This window comes from Cetorhinus maximus, chromosome 1 (assembly GCF_964194155.1).
Source record: "Cetorhinus maximus chromosome 1, sCetMax3.hap1.1, whole genome shotgun sequence".
Taxonomy (NCBI): domain Eukaryota; kingdom Metazoa; phylum Chordata; class Chondrichthyes; order Lamniformes; family Cetorhinidae; genus Cetorhinus; species Cetorhinus maximus.
In genome coordinates, this window is record NC_135879.1 from 58836957 (window position 1) to 58853331 (window position 16375).

Consider the following 16375-nt stretch of genomic DNA (forward strand, 5'->3'; position numbering starts at 1 on the left):
TAAATGTCATTACCCACCTGAACAGAGCTTCTGTCACCAGCTTGACACAACTGTGGACAGCTGATTGGGACACTCCACAAAGATGACCCCTGGAAAGAGCTGGAGGCATAGAAATTGAGGGCCACTGTGACCTTCAGAGTCACTGGCATGGGGCGTCTACCCACACAGTTGGAGGTGATATCAGCCCTAATCATCTCAGAAATGGAGGTCACAGTCTCCCTGGAGAGGCAGAGCCTCCTTCGGCATTGCATCTTGGACATATTGAGATAGCTGCATCACTGCCTGTAAACCCTGGCAGCAGAATAGTGGCATCTTCTGTGGCCTTGTACTACCTGCTGGCCCTGCACCCCTTGTACCTACGCCTCTCCTCCCACAGGTCACTCTGCTGGAAGCTACATTGGGACACCTGGCCTCCTCTCCCTTCTGCCCCTCTCTTCCTCCTCAGAGGAGTCACCTCCAGCGCACAGCACAATCCCCATTACCAGGGTGACAGAAGGCTGCCTGATACCTGGAAGGGCCCACACGGTCAGAATCCTCTGGGGGCCTTGGAGACACCAATGAGTCCTGAAATGAAGCCTGGAAATGCTAAGAATGAAACTCAGAACTGAGATGAAGCTGTCATGTTCCAATATGCAACCAGCAGGAAACTGTCTCCTAAACTCCTGACTACTCACAATGGCAACGCTGCTAGCCCTTTTTACCCCACCCTTGGATGAGGTTTTGCAAATTGTGGGTTGCCCGCCTGCTCGTTTTGCCCATGCGACAAGTGCGAAATTGCGCGGGCGACATAAAAATGGGATCATTTTGGTCTTTAATGGCCTTAAGTGGCCTTTCAATTGATGGCGGGCATGGCTCCAACAACTGCGCGTGCCCACTGACCTGAAGATTGTGTATGTGAGTTGATATCGGGACACTCGCCCCACATCATCTCTGCGTGATTTTACATCAGATCAGGTCAGGTGCATGCCTGCCCGTGAGGCGTAAAATTCTGCCCATGTGCTAGCATCTCACATTTAAGGCTCCTTGGTAAGCGTGCAGCCAGCCAGAAGCAAGGGTCGCTCTCAGCTACTTGTCACAACCAGGCGAATGAGGAGACAGCACAAAGGTTGTGTGCTGCCTACTTCAATGGGATCGGGATGGGTAGATTGTGAATTGTGACCCATGGGCTTGAAAACAGGGAGACCAATTTTTGGCCTGTTGTCTGTTGTGAATGAATATAAAATTGTTATCAACAAAAAATCTCGACAGGTCAGAGAGATATAAAGTTAACATTTCAGTTCAATGATCTTTTGTCAGAACATGACCATCAGGTGCATCATCAAGCAAGCCATTTTGAAGATAAACTTCAGGTGCCTAGATAGGTCTAGAGGCTCCCATCAATACTGACAAGTGAAGGTGTCCAGATCAGAGTGGGACGCTGCATCCTGATCATCATTGCACTGCAGAAAGGATTACAGTGGAGGATGACCAAGACGCTCATCAGTCATCTTTTGATGAGGAGAAAAATGAAGAGGAGAAGGATAAGATGGAGGGACCATGAACTATATGAAGATGAAGGCAGCCATTCATCACCTGGGTACTCAGCTGGATGGAGACCATGTTCATTTCTGTCCAGAATGCCAGGGATGCCATTATAGCTCAAAGGTTCAGCTAGTAGGAAAAAGATGAAATCCTCCAGCCAACTACCACCACCACCTCCTCACTTTGAGCTTAACAGGTCTTCAAACATGCATACATCCAGTCACCCAATAGGTCTCGATATGTATTGATCTTCATCATGAAGCAAGCGAAAGGGTGAGTTGACAGTCAGGACACACAGGACCAATGTATGGAAGTGGCATGTTTTACGTGGTATTATAAGAAAAGAAACTTAACAACATAACCTTTTGTCAAAAGCCCACATACTATCCTTGATGATTTATAGTTACATCAACTTATGCTTTCCACTGCTTCCAAGTGATACATCCTCTGCAGCTTCAGCAAATGTAGAGGCAAGCTGCTCCAATCTCTGTTCTGACTGCTAAGATATTCTTAACCTTCGACCTTTGGGTTTTAGAGTCTGTTGTGGAACCATGCTTTATATCAAAAAATGATTTTGGATTTATTGGCGGAAAACCCCTAATTGATTTTCTTTAAAAAAAGACTAAAGCCACATTCCTGTGACTTGATTCAACCCTCAGTAGCAGGCATGTAGCCAAATAATTGAGTCTGGCCCTGCACAGTATGGTAATCTAGGCCCCTCATGGGAACCAAAACCAAGAGATTTTTAGCCAAAAGCACCTCAAGAAACAGAAAAGGGATCTGAGCAGCTTGCCTCTACAGGCAGAATTGTCCCAGATTTGCACTAAGTGCTGTTGCAGGCGTGAAAAAAATTGTTTTACCTGGCGTCTGCAATGGCGGGTTTTCGAGCCGTACCATCCCCTTTCTGCCTCATAAATTATGCAGTCACGGGAAACACGCCGGATGCTGGCAGCAGGCCTTCGATTGCCCCGCCATGCCATTACCTCGCCACTTCAGCACACCGGGCACCATAGTTAAAATGCAACCGCGCGCACACTTCTCAATGCTTGCAGCCCAGGACTGCTCCGCTGAAAACATGGCCCTGAAGCCCCCCATTTTAGTGACACAACCCTGGGGCACCTTCTGGATGCTGTGGAGGCCCGCCGTGAAGTCCTCTACCCCCGCTCTGGCCGCAGGAGGCCCATCAGTCTCACCACCCCAGCTTGGGAGGCAGTGACAGAGGTGGTCAGTGCCAACACTGCACACAAGAGGTCAGCCAACTAAGGCAGAAAACAGATGAATGATCTCACCCGTGCCACCAGGGAAAGTCAACCATCTCATCACTCTAAACTCACGCGCTCACAAGGCCATCACACATTCAATGGTATTTCACTCACTGCCAGCTCAAGGGACATCACCACTCACTCTCTCACACAAGCCCTAACATCTCCATCCGGTCTCATTTCCTCTGGATAATGCTTCCTCATCCTGCCTATGGCTCCACTCAGCACACACGCATGCCTGCAATCCTTCTCATTTGACCTGGTATGCACCTTGCTCACACTCTCTCCATCTGTTTTTAAGCAGGACAAAATCACGCACAATCACCGGGAGAGGCCCCAGACCTTGGGGGTGGAGTGCAAGACATCAAGGTCCTCACTCCGTTCGAGAGCCACGCATAGGAGCTGGCTGGAGAGGACGCTGACCATTCCTGTGACGATGGTGAGGTCAGCGGCAAGCATCCATGTGAGGATCCTGCACCATATCATCCCATTCTCAGTGCTACTCCGAGTCCACTGTTCTGTGTTCAACGCAACTGGCAAACATTAATAATCTCCACTTTCTCTCCTAGGTACATCTGCCACATCAACCTCAGGCAACTGTGACCCCAACCTCCGTGCCAAGAGCACCTCGGATGAGGAGGCCCGTCACGGCGCTCACCCACACCCTCCACCAGCACAGAAACACACACCTCAGAGGGACCTGGATGTAGAGTAGGCTTGGGATCACAAACTGGCAAGCGGACCACACAATCTTTTCCACAGCAGACGAAGGCAGGGATATCCGAGGTCATCAGCACTCAAAGGTCTACTGGAGGCAAGGAATTTGCTGAGTCTGACTCAGATGATGAGCCTCTGGACTCTGTCCTCAGTCAGTTGGTGGAGCTGTAAAGGCAATCATGGGAACATCATGAAGGGATGTCTGGTGCACTGCTCAGATTGCAAGGGACGATGGTGGAGTCTGTCCGCCTTCAGTCCGAGGTGATAGTGCCCGCATGCCAACATGTCGAGGTTAATACTGGAAGGATGGCAGCCGCCATGGAGACCTTGGTCCAGGACATTGGTCCTGCACTGCTGTGCGGGCTGAACCCCATCGCTGATGCCATAGTTAGCCTCCAACAGTGTGTGCATGAGAGGGGTGCAGGGTAGCTCGATCTCACTCCAGCTTCCCCTTCTCCTCAAGAAGTCAGCCAGGTGCTCTCAGGTACCCATAGGGAGGAGGACCAGCAGGCGCACACTCTGGGGCCATCCACCCAGGTGACTCCAGGAATGTCTCGCCCATCCGAATCCCCTCTTCCTGTGACCCCAGCAGCTCCAGTTCCACAGGCTGAGGAGGGTGCAGCTAGCCCACAGCAGAACAACCAAAGCAGGGTGGAGCCCTCCAGGTCTCGGCCCTCTGGAGGATGTCAAAGTCATCACAGACAAGTGTGCAGCAGTCAGCAGGCTGCCTCCACCTCCGCTATGGATGTCAGGGGAGCACCAAGACATAGCGGCAGTGTTAGGAAGGTTAAGAAAATATAGTTGGACAGCCACAGCATGGGTATTAATCACTTGTACATAATGTTTACTATTGTAAATTAACTCCCAAAAATGTCCCCTTGCCTATAGCTCCTTGTTATAATGAACAGTGTTTCTGTCACTGAGGTGTGAAACCTTCGTTCCTGCACAAGATAAAGGCAGGTGTCTCAGTCCAGGGCCTCTTCCCTGTAAGATGTGTAACCTTCAGCCCAAAGTGATGGTCTGTCTTCACACTCACTGGACACATTAGTGATGCCTGCACCTCGATGGTGCTTGTCATTGCTGCCAGAATGTTGTGGGCAGGCATCACAGAGTTCCATCATCCTTTCTGTGTGCTCTCAGCACCTTTAAGGTGGGGCTGGCCCCCATCTCTTCGGCATCTGTGACCAATGATGCTGTGGTCCTGAAGGGGGCAGGTACTGAAGGCGATCAAAGGATCAGGTGCATTTAAAGTTTCATGGCTGCGTCTCCATGATATGACCCTGATCACAGAGCACAAGCGAGTTGCCTTCAGCCAGACAGGAGTCAGACATTCACCAGAGGCTATGTGAACATCTATGGAGTGTCCTCATCATGGTCCTGGAATCTATCAACTACTGGGGCCTCCGCTGCGTCTCCATGACATGAGCCTGTGAGCACTGAGGGTATGTGCATAGTTATCAGCCACACAGGAGACAAACGTTCACAAATGCAAGGTGGGGATGTCAGGACTATCCTCACTGCATCTTGTCATCATCCTCCATGAATCTTGCAGCTATGAGAGCCTCCAGAGCACGCCTGCCCCATCTGGCCAGTATAATGGCCTCTTCGCCGGTATCCTCGCCTTCGAGGACCTCATCACCATCATCCCCTACAATGTCCTCCTCATCGGAGGAGACGTGCAGCTCTTCCACCTCCTCTTCAGCCAGGTCTTCCCCACTTGCAATGCCAGGTTGTGTAGCGCACTGCAAGCTACAATGAAGCGTGACACCTTCTGGGGACTGTATTGTAATGCTTTACCGGATATGTCAAGGCGGCACCGGAACCTTATTTTCAAAATGCCTATCGTTTGTACCACCAAAGTCCAGACTGCAGCATGAGCCTTGTTATACCGTTGCTCTGCTGCAGTCTGAGGCCACTGCACGTGCGTCATCAGTCACGTCCTTTGTGGATAACACTTGTCCCCGAGGAGCCAACACTGCAGCCTCTGTGGACCCTGGATGATGTCAGGGATCTGAGGCCTGCTATGGATGTAAGAGCCGTGGAGTCTCCCTGGGAATTGTATGCAGACCTGTAGGATGCATTTGTGGTGGTCGCAGACCAGCTGAACATTCAGCGAGTGGAAGCCCTTGCTGTCGACTTAATTGACTGCTTGTTGCCACGGAGATCTAAGCACCACGTGAATGCAGTCAATGGCACCCCGCACCTGTGGGAAACCAGAGATTTGCGCAAATCCCAGTGCTCTTGCTTCCTGGCTTTCCTAATCCCAGGCAAAATGAACAAAGCTCTGTGCCTTCATGAAGATGGCATCCGTGACCTCCTGGATATACTTGTGCGTGGAGGCTTGCAAGATCCCGCACAGGTCACCTATGGAGCCTTGGCATAAAAATTGAGCGCTGTGGTCAATTTCCCGGCCACTGGAGTCAAATCCTGCAGCTTGTGGCATATATGGCCAATTAGTTCTCTAGACATACATAGTCTTCAGCAACACTGGTTCTCAGTAATCTGCAGGAATGACCAAGTGCCATCTATAGACCCTGGATCCAGTGAAGCACCTACGACCAACGGCTCTCTGTGGATCTTCAGCTGCATGCACAGCAGGTCCTGCTGCCTCTTCATTTTGAGGGAGGTGCTCCTCCCTTTGCTGAGCCAGGAACCTCCACCGCTCTCTTCTTCTCTGCTCTCTGTAACCATGAGGCGTACCGTAAATCATCAGGCTCCATGATCCTGATGTTCTCCTCCTGGAGAATCAAACAGAGAGAGACGTGTGGGTTAGCATATGTGCCCTTAGAAGCTCTCTTGGTTAAATCTGAAAGCTCCTTCATGCATGCAGGAGAATGCCGACCACCACTTAGAAGGCCAGTGTGTAGTGCGCTTCATGATTGCCTGAAACCCTACCCACCTCCGCCCCACGCCACTTGGCCGATTGGCTGCATGCTGTGCTCTCAGCTCAAGCACAGGCATTCTCCTAACTCACACTGCAAGGCTGCACTATTAGCTTGAACCATGATGGATACTGGTCCAAACCATAATCAAGACATTGCAGGCGGCTCTGAGAGTCCCCACCAGCGACCATGCCGTGCCCACCTTTCACAAGCGTGTTGTACAGCTTGCCCAGTCGGCCAATTGTTCTGCTGCCCCCTAAAACGCACATTAATTTACAGTCTGCGCCCAAGAGGTGAAAAGTTCTGGAGCATTTGTTGGCACTTTCATACTTTTGCGTTGCTTGAGTGGACAGTAAAGCTTCTGAGGCCTGACTCCAAGCAGGTCAATGGAGCTAGTATATAAACAAAACGTTAACTCTGTTTCTCTCTCCACAGATGCTGCCAGTCCTGCTGAGTTTGTCCAGCATTTTCTGTTCTTATTTGAGCTTTCTAGTATCCGCAGTATTTTGCTTTTATGTCAATGGAGCTGCTTCTGAATGGTCTCAGCTGTGGAAGAATGCTCAGTTTTGACAAGCTTTTCCAGGTGCCTGGCTGCTTCCCTCACATCCCACCAACCACCCCCCCCACCACCCCTCACAACCGCACTCCCCCCGACCTTCACCCCCACCTTGCGTACTTCCTTTAGTCTGTGGATGATTCCAGTGAGAAGAGCTTACAATGAGATGCCGATATGTGGCGGCGGGAAACGCCATTGACAGGTGGAGTGGACGAGAGCAAACTGGTTTTACGATGGTGTGAAAACCAATTTTTTGGCCTTCTTACCATATTGTCCTCCCCCTGCCCGTCATGACGTGCGAGACCAAAGGGACCAGATGATTCTGCCCAACCTCTGTAGAAGCCATAAGCATTTCACTACATAGAAGCAGTAGGAATAGGAAGAATAAAGCTTTGTAGTTCAACAGGGTATGGACATGAGTGCATGAGAAAAAGTTATGCTGTAAAGTTTCCATTCTTTAGGGCAATTACATAAAATGTATGGTGGTAACTACCCATTTCAGATGCTTGATAGAATTAAAAGACATGAATTGAGGAGGGTCAATGGAGGATGTGGATTGGGCACTTGGTTGTTGGCAGGACTGCTTTGTGTCAGTGGGATTGGGGGAGGAGGATGGACTGTGGGCATATGGATCTGGTGGTGGTAACTAACTGAACCTTGCAGCTTTAAGGGAACCCCTGATGCCCTGGGCAGCAACGTGAGTGTTTAGTGTTGTCTTGGGGTTGCCGTCTTCTCCCCTTTCCTCCTCCTCCTCAGGTTCATTTTCAGATGATCCGTGCTCAGTGCCTTGATCCTCCTGTAGCTCCAATCATCGATCTGCACAATTTTATGTAGAGTGCAGCACACCATGATTATTTAGAGACACTGGCTGGTGTGCACTGAAGGATGCCTCCAGATCTGTCCAGGCACCTGAACCATATCGTGAGGATGCTGATCACTCGTTCAACAGCACATCTGGGTATCATCTAGCTTTCATAGCGCTCTTGGGGTTCATTGTTTGAGTGTTTCGTGAGTGTCCCTGCACCACGGTCACTCAGCCCAATCCTGATATAATGGGATGCATCTCTCTGGTAGACACCCTCATTGAATACAATGCAACCACTGGGTGAAGTCCTCACCTTCAATTAGTCACAGATCTGTTCTTTTGTCCCTAGTAGGAAAGAAAAGAATGCAAAATGCAAGGAAAAGGGAGAGAACTGGAGGTGGGCCCTCACAAATTGTCCAGCTCAGAGATACAGAGGCATAGACCATGGAGATAAGTGGTGTAACTACATCATTGTCAATTAGAGATGGAGAGGCTGGGAATTCCCAGAAGGCAGGTGACAGAATTTAAGATACCTCTGACCCACATGGTAGCTTTATTTCATTGATGACTGAACTATGAGAAGCCTGAGAATCATGATTGTGAACATTACTCATTCATTAGGATTAACTCACATCCCCTGATTTGGTCTTCCAGGGGATTTGCCATGGAGCTGAGCTGTGTGGACATGTCTGTGATGATTCCTCATACACACATAGCAATCCATGCCCTCAAATCAACTGGGTATATTCATAAACCACAAGGAATTTCATTCCTCTGGTGGTGTTTAACCACATGAAAAGGTTTATACAGACATGCCCTAGATTCCTGGGAAGTTGTCATGATGCTTTCATTCTGCGGCAGTCCAAGCTCCCTGACCTCGTTGGGCCTGGGAGCAGATATAAAGGTTGGCTGCTAGAAAAAAGAGATATCCACTAGTTGCTGCTAATTGAAGAAAGAAACAGGAGAAACAAACTTTTATCAGCATTGGGAGGAAGAAACTAGCTGCTGTCACCAAGATCCAAGATCCATTAGGAGGTGAAAAAGTGCATAGAAAGCGAAGGCTGAGTGCTACTGAAACTAATGATGTAAGGAGTGATGTGAAGGATTGGGAAGACAGAGTGGTAGGCAAAGGAGGTTATACACAAGGTGTAGGCGAATCAGCAACCGTGTAAGCCATTTTCCCGACCTGGTTAGACCATTTAGCCATTCCCTGCGTGCTTCCAAGACCGAAGTACAATGCTTCTGCTGCTCACCTCCTCAGCCATCTTCAACCACACCTTCTTGGTGACAGCTGTAAGTTTCTTCCTCCCATTGATTCATCCTGTTCCTTTCTGCACCTAGCAGTAACTCGAGTAAGCACCATTGAATCTGTGTGCTGGCCTTGCTCTTTGTGAGTCCATGTTAAATACCTCCTAACTCAGGGGTTGGTAACCTATGGCACTTGTGATGGATGAGGTTTCATGCTTTTTCTGAAGCCCGCCAGGGCTCCCTGCCTGCCCGCCAACCTTAAGGTTGGATGGGCAGCTCCATTAATGATGTTAATGAGTTTGTCAATGGCCTCAATAGGCCGTTGACAGGTCGGCGGGGACACAGCTAATTCGGCTGCGCCCCGCCGACCTTGAAAATTGAAATGACATGGGGTGATGTCAGGAGTTCCGCCCGATGTCATCCTGCATCATTTTACGCGTTGTTGAGCGGGCCCCGCCCCCCCCTCTCACTGACCTAAAGATCCTGGCCAATGAAAAGCTCGTAGATTAGTGGCAAGAAATCCAAGCCAATACGTAGTGGATTGAATTAATTCCAACTAACTTCTGATTGGGTACATTAACTTTCCACAACCAATCTGTGGTATTAACGGCTGGCAGTGAACTGAGGCAATTCCTGGTCTTTAAAATGTGTACTACTTAAATGTAATATCTAGCTATTTTTATAAACGATTACAAACTAGTTGTATAACTAGTATATCTAGGTGTATAACTTTTGAAAGTAATGCTCGCAATCATTATCTCCATTATTAATTATATGGTTAAGTTGACTCCAAGATAATGTGGGAGACCCAATAATATAAAACCTGAGTCAGGGAGATCCTCAGTGTTAATAAAAACAGAAAATACTAGAAATTCTCAGCAGGTCAGGCAGCATCTGTGGAGAGAGAAACACAGTTAACATTTCAGGTAACTTACTTTCACCAAAACAGGGATGTAGTAGGTCTTAAGCAAGTGAAAGATTGAGTGTGGGGGAAAAGGACAAAAGGGAAGATTTGTGAAAGGGTGGAAGATAGGAGAGACTAATTCACCAAAGGGATGATGGTGCAAGGCAAAGGAGATGGTAATGGGACAAGAGACTAAGCAAAAGATGCGCCTAGAGGAGCTATAAATGGCAGAACGATGAAAAGCTGCCACCTGAAAGCAAAAAAGAGAGAAAAACAAGAGGGAAAGACAAAACCAACAAAGAAAAAGAGAAAAAAACTGAGAGGAGAGGTTACAGTTAAAAATTGTTGAATTCGGGAAGGCTATAAAGTAACTAATTGAAAGATGAGGTGCTGTTCCTTGAGCTTCCTTTGAGCTTCATTGGAGCAGTATAAGAGGCTGAGAACAGAGAGGTCAAAGTGGGAGCAACATGCAGAATTAAAATGACAGGTAACTAGAAGCTCGGGGTCACACTTGTGGACAAAACTTGTGTGTTCCGCACAGCAATCACCCAATCTACGTTTGGTCTCTCCACAGACCAAACCATGAGTAGCAAATACAGTATACTAAATTGAAAAAAATACAAGTCAATTGCTGTTTTGCCTTGAAAGTATGTTTGAAGCCTTGGGCAGTGAGAAGGGAGGAGGTCAAAGGGCAGGTTTTGCATCTGCTGCACTTGCATGGAAGTTGCCACGGGAAGTTGAGGGATTGTTGGGGGTGATTGAGGAGTGGACCAGGATGTTGTGGAGGGAATGGTTCCTTTGGAATGCTGAAAGAGGAGGGAAAGGTGTAGTTGGTGTTGGCATCACGCTGGAGGTGGTGGAAATAGCAGAAGATGATCCGTTGAATATGGAGGCTTGTGGCATGGAAAGTTAGGACAAGGGAAACCCTATTGTGGTTCTTGGAGGAAGGGGTGAGTGCAGAAGTATGAGAACTGGAATGGACACCCTTCAGGGCCCTGTCAATCATGGCTGGGGGAAATTCTCAGCTGAGGAAAAATTAAGACATATCTTAATTATTAGTATGAAGGCAGTATTGTTGGAACAGATGCAAAGGAGATGAACAAACTGGGAGAATTGAATACAGTCCTTACAGGAAGCAGGGTATGAGGACATGTTGGCAAGGTAGCTGTGGGCTTATAGTGAGTAATGGTTGATAACCTATCTCCAGAAATGGAAATAGAGAAGTTGAGGAGTCAGAGATGAACCATGGGAAGGCAAGAGAAATTGGAAACAAAGTCGATGAAATTTTCCAGTTCATGATGAGAGCAAGAAACAGTACTGGTGCAGTCATTAGTATATACTGGAAAAAGCAGTGAGGGCGAGGATCTAAAAAGGACTGGAATAATGAATGTTCCATATATCCCACAAAAAGGCAGGCATAGCTAGGACCCATACTATATAGGTATAGATACCCATAGCAACAATTTTTATTTGGGGAAAGTAAGTGGAGTTAAAGAACAAGTATATAAAGAAGTAAAAGGTCCACTGGAAAATCTCATTGTAAATGATCTTCTGGGAACAACTGATCATAATAAAATTTAATTCCACATTAAAAGCAACACACTCCAATCCCAACTTAAACTTAAAGCCAAGTTAATAGGTATGAAGGGAGAACTGGCTAAAGTTGATTGATAAATAGATTAAACGGTATGGCATTAAATAAAAAGTGGGAAACATTTAAAGACACAATTCAAAATATTCAACAAAAACATTCCACCTGTGGCTTACGAAGTAAGTTAATGATAATATAAGATTAAAAGAAGAGGCTTATAATGTGGCAAAGAATTTGAATTAGGAGTGTTTTAGATACCAGCAAAGGGCCACCAAAAAGTTGCTAAAAAGGGAAAAAAATAGAATGAGTAAACTAGCCAGTAATATAAAAAGAGATTGTAAGAGCTTTTACAAGTATATAAAAAGGACAAGAGTAGCTAAAGCAACATTGGTCCCATACAGCAGAGACAGGAAAATTATCATGAGGAATAGACAAGTGGCAGAGATATTGAACAAACATTTTGAGCTAAATTTTCCCATCCTGACGTAGGGCAAACCCTCATTGGGTGGGTGAAAATAGAGGCAGATGGGCCCCACATGCAGTAATAGACCTGCCTGTTACATGGAGCTGAGATTCATGCCATTCAGCTCCTGATAACCCTTCAAACCAGTGCTTAAAGGGTATATGGCCCAGATGGACAAGCATACCAGTGTGCTGTGCTAATATGCTACGTGGTTTTAGCTGATTACATGCCTGGACAACATCTCCACCCATTGAGGCTGGACCAGTCTGTGCCTGCTCTTTCTGAGGTTTGGGGAGTAAGTTACACCCCAATGGGGTGCACATTATATGGGGCAAACAGAAAATTTACCAGTGTGGATTTTTCAGTAGCTTGGTTTAGAGATTCTTAACAATGGTGAGAAGTTTCTGTGAATCTCAAACATTTCACTAGCCAGAAAAACAAGCTTTTAAAAAGCCAATAACAATGGGGTTTCTTGTTGAGCATATTCCTTCCCAGCAATTATACCATTAAGAAATTACATAACTGTAATTCTCTGTCAAATATTTACCCCTTGAGCTATCACATTCCAGTACCCTTTTCTGTGGTTCTTTTTTCCTTGAATTCAGTAAAAATTTAATAACTTTTCATAGCTATTTCCCAAGGCTTTCAGCTCTCATTGCCTGAATTTGTTCTAGCATTAGCTGTTACTCAAGCCATTTTTATCCATCAGATTTCATTAAGTCTAAGACAGATGTTCCTTATTTTAATTGATGTCCTTGGTAACATTAATAACACTTTAACAAAAAGTTATGTAATTCATTTTATGCTTGTTTCAAATGCTGTCTGGCACTTTACTGCTAATGGTTTGTAGTTAATGTTTATTTCAGCAGTGAAATTAAATAGTGCAGCAGATACAGAAAATGAGTTTTTTCAAATATTTCACTGTTGTATGCTTGTAAACAATTGTTACTAAACGTATTTTAAAAATATATATGCATTTAGAAAATACTTAGATGTGTACTTGAAACGCCATAACCTACAGGATACAGACTAAGAGCTGGAATGTGGGATGTGATTGGATAGGACTTTCTTGGCTGGCACAGACACAATGGGCCAAATAGCCTCCTTTTATGCCATTAATTTTCTATGCTTCTTTGAGTTCACTGCCTGAAAAGATGGTAGAGGCAAAAAAGCCTCATCACAAAAACACATTTTATGCAGATCATCAAAACCTAAAATAAAGAAATCAACCTACTTCTGACTTAAGCTTCTGACTACATTGCACATATTTAATTAACAATGGAGGAGAAATGTGTTCATGTAATGCTGCTAATGTCAGCATCCAACATATGTTGTAATTGGTCTAGCATTGGTCTGCCATTTGCAGGAGAGAATTCCAAAGCTCTACCACCCTTTACATGCAGAGGTGTTTCCTAACTTCACTGCTGAAAAGTCTAGCTTGAATTTACTTACAGCTGACTGCTGCCTTCTAGTGGTTAATTTTTCTTAGTTTAACTTCTTACTTATTTTTCCAGTTTTCTTCCATTTATCTCCACTTTTATTGCTTTTAATGTCATTGCTTTCAAAATAGCTTTTTCCATTATTACTTTAATCTAAATTTAAACCTTATCTCAAAGTTCACAAATAGAAGCTAAGCACTGAACCTGCTGAGGATTGAATGTTATGAAATATCCAGAGGGTTTGAAAGGCACCACTTTTTTTTCTATTTCCAGAAAGATGTTTCAATGCTTGGTCAGTGTTGACCAATGAGGACAATACGTTATCCCAGACTGTCAATGCAACAAGCGAAACATGTTTAGTCTGCCTGTGGCCAACCTCCAGTCAGCAACAGTTTACAGGACGTAGCTAAATAAAATGGATTTCCCAGAAATGAAGTTTGTTCTGTTAACACTAACAAGCCATCAGAGGTAACAATATGACGTTCTGAACTTCAAGAGGTCCCATGTGGCTCAGCTGATCATACTCTTGCCTCTGAGTCAGAAGATTGTGGTTTCAAGCCCCACTGCAACTTGAGCATAAACATTTAGGCAATATCAACTATGGTTCAGTTGGTAGTATTCTCAACTCTGAGTCAGAGGGATGTGAGTTCAAGTTTTGCTTTTGGACTTAAGTGCAACAATCTAGGTTCACACTCCAGTACGTTACTGAGGGAGTGCTGTATTGTTTGTAGACTAAAGAGTTAAAATCAGGAACACCTGACACTGATGTAACTATGTGTAAAAACACGTTCTGGGAGGCTTCTTAGTTAAACAAAACAAACTTTATTTACACAAGAACTTCTGTGGCTGCTTGTATCCAGCCAGCTCCTCATCCAGCTATTTTTTCCGAGGAAATGCCTCCCTAGAATTTATTCTCCCGCGCTAGCCACACATTGGTTGAACAAATCACGTGACCCCTACTCAGTTGAACTGATCTTAAAGTGACAGTCATCACACTATGATGCAGCATCTCATGATTAAGTAACTGAGATATGGAGGGAAGAAGATGTGCAACCTCGTGTAGAGTACTGAGATGTACATGGATCTGTAAACAAGAATGCTTTTTACGAATAACAGTCTATGGTGGCACTCTTAGAACAACAGACAAATCCTAAAGAAAGCCCATCTAGACGCTGAACTTAAGACAAAACATGATGGCAGTGGACAGGGCGTAAAGACCCAGAAAAACTCCAAGAGAACATTGTAGACCTCAAAGACCTACAAACCCTTGGAAAAGGACACGAAGATAAAAAACTGAAGACTCACCTAAGAACAGAGCATCATGGGTGCTGCAGATACAAGCAGACACGCAGACCCAGAGTCCAGACAGCAGTGAGTACAGGTCACAACCTACAAGCCAAGCTATTGAAACAGAAAAATGTCCACAGCTTAGGACAAGCATGGAGTCTACATTTCCACTCACAGAACCTTTCCGAAGTGCTGAAGACTCATAACAGGCTCAACACTGGGGCAATTGAAGGAAGAAATTCTCCAGATACAAAAAGCTTCAGGTTTGCATAGGAAGGAACAACGGGATCGGGTCAGTACTTTGCTCTATGCAGTAGGAGCTATTACAGAGACGTAATAGCGAGACAGAGAGTCGATGAGGCTTCATGCTCATATGGTGAAGTCCTCCAGGCATTCGATGCTTACTTCCGTGTCCGAAAAAATTTGATCATTGAACAAGCAAAATTTAAAAAGAGGGAACAAAAACTGGGTGAATGCTTGGATTCATTCATAAATGACCTGTACAGACTCATAGAGAATTTCAACTATAGAATCCTCAGGGATGAATTAATACACGATAGTATAGTAGTTGGAGTCTTAGATGAAACCCCATCAGATCTTTTGCAAACGAGGGAAGATTTAACTCTCACAAAGGCAGTCCAAATAGCGTGACAGACTGAGCTTAGGAAGCAAAACAGAGTGGTTGTTTGTGGGGAAAGTGATGTCCCTTGAAAAAATAAGTGAAGCCATTCAACATGCCGGGCAGGAAAGAAAAAGTGCAGTGAAGCAAAAGCCCACAAAATCAGGAAAGAGCGCACCAACCGACATCTTGAGGTGCTCTCGTTGTGGCGGGAAAACCCTACACAAGCAGGAAGAATGCCCAGCAGGGGGAGCAGACCGCCACAACTGTGGAAAATTAGAACACTTTAATAATGTCTGCCGATCTAAAATACGAGTAGCTCACAGGAAGAAAGAGAAAATAACAAGGCCAAGTCAAATTCAAAAGGTGGAAGAACCACTGAAAAAACAAATAACTTTCCTAGGAGAAGTTAATAAAACAGAAAACAATTACTGGAGTATTAAATTAGAAGTTGATGGTCACCCCACAGAATTCAAGGTAGATATTGGTGCAGGTATTTCAGTATTATCTGATGAAGTAGAGATGCTTAAAAAAATCACATTACAGCCATCCTCCATCCAGCTGCAAGATCCAGCAGCGACTGCACTGAAAGTAATAGGTCAACAATTGGCAATATTAAGCTACAAGAATAAAGAAATTATTGAATCTCCATATGTTATACAGAAGCAGGAGTCAACATTATTAAGCAGGAAAGCAAGCTTGCAGTTGAGACTAATTTACAAGGTTGATGAAATTGCTGATGAGCAGTCCAGTAATGTATTCAGAAATGAATTTCCATCCTAATTTTCAAGCTTAGGAAAGCTGAAGAAGAATATCATGTAACCCTAAGGGCAGATGCTCAGCCTATATATTTCTTCACAGGGAGGAAGATCCCTAACCCACTCTTGGACAAATTCAAGAGCAAGATTGAACACATGTCATAACAAAGGGCCATCTCTCAAGTAACCATACCGATGGATTGCTGTTCTAGAATGGTCACAGTACCAAAGCCTAATGGTTCACTTAGCATCTGCATGGATGTGAGTCAATTAAACAAGATAGTAGAGTGCAAGATCCACACGATGGTATCAGTGGATGAAAG